This window comes from Ipomoea triloba, chromosome 16 (assembly GCF_003576645.1).
Source record: "Ipomoea triloba cultivar NCNSP0323 chromosome 16, ASM357664v1".
NCBI lineage: Eukaryota > Viridiplantae > Streptophyta > Magnoliopsida > Solanales > Convolvulaceae > Ipomoea > Ipomoea triloba.
Genome location: NC_044931.1, coordinates 12,414,143 through 12,415,508, shown reverse-complemented (window position 1 = coordinate 12,415,508; position 1,366 = coordinate 12,414,143).

Sequence of the window (1,366 nt, the reverse complement as noted above, 5' to 3'; positions counted from 1 at the left end):
TCCTTGTTGTTATGTGTTGTAATAGTTACATTACTGTAATTGCTTATTGTTCATAATTTTCAATGAGAAGTAAACGGTTGCATGTGGTGTCTTGAGTACTAATCTTTAAAAACCTTTTGCCATATTTTGTAGCTAGACTCTTGTATGAACATGTGACTACTCATTGGATAATGAATAATACACTCACGTACAGTTGGAAATTATTACTATTTCTTGAGTTCGTGAACAGTATTGTTAAACGAAATTGCCAATTTGTGGGGTCTGTCCTCGTGGTTGCTGCCACTGGTGCAGTGCACTGGTTATGGTCTGATAGTGCACCGTGTCTTTGAGTCACACCTGGTGTGGTGCAGTATTGTTGTGTGGTGCACTGTACGTAGGTGGCTAGTGCACCGTGCGTTTTAGGGGGTCTATGTTGTGGTAATATTCATCATGTGTATTTGTGTGGTTTTGGTTGCTGCCACTGTACTGTGTAAATGATGTTGCCCCTATTATGGTAGTGATTTCGGATTTCGTTGTCACTAATGTGTGTAGCGTGTGTTGTCATATTTGTGAATGTGATTCACCATGCGCTCGTGGATGCTGTAGATTGCATTGTTTTGGTTGCCAGTATTCCTTATGAGTTGTGGTTTTTTGTACAGGGTTTTGTTGAGCGCTTTGCGGCTAAAGCAAAACTACTGGCCACTACGGTAATGGAGATAGTAGAAATGGTGGGTGAGGCCCCGCAAGAGGTTATGGGGGACCCTAACTTCCAACATGTTCTTTATCCACCGTGCATGCTATTCCCTATTTGTCCGTGATAAACAATCAAACATGTGTTACATCAATTACAGTGCTAGACATATTATGAACTTAGAATGGTACGTACTTGTTTGTGCAATAAGTGGCGTCAAAACATATCACATCGCCGAACCTAGCGAACTGGCTACGGCCTACACGATCTGCCCAGAACAAACGTGCCATCCTATTATCGGAATCAACGTCAAACGCGTAGTAGAAATCACTGTGAACCTCTTTTTTATTAGCCAATTTCTGAACCAACAACTGAGCATCTGCATCGTGAATATACGCTTGAAAGTCACGCTTAAAATTACAAAACTCGGCACACGTTGCCCCTACATTGTTGTACCCACCCACGAATTCCTTGTACAAATGGAAACATCGTACTGGACCTATGTTGGCCCATATGCAATTGGCAATGAAAGTCTGCAGCCCCATATCTAATTTTCGGTTCACCTTTAAGAATGTCTTCGAGTTCCCCGAGCACAACGTGTGGTTATGCCTTTCTTCTAGAATAGACACAATAAACCCCCCATCCTGCACCCTCCTGAATCCCACCCTGGCAAGACACCCCACCCTATTCGAGGTC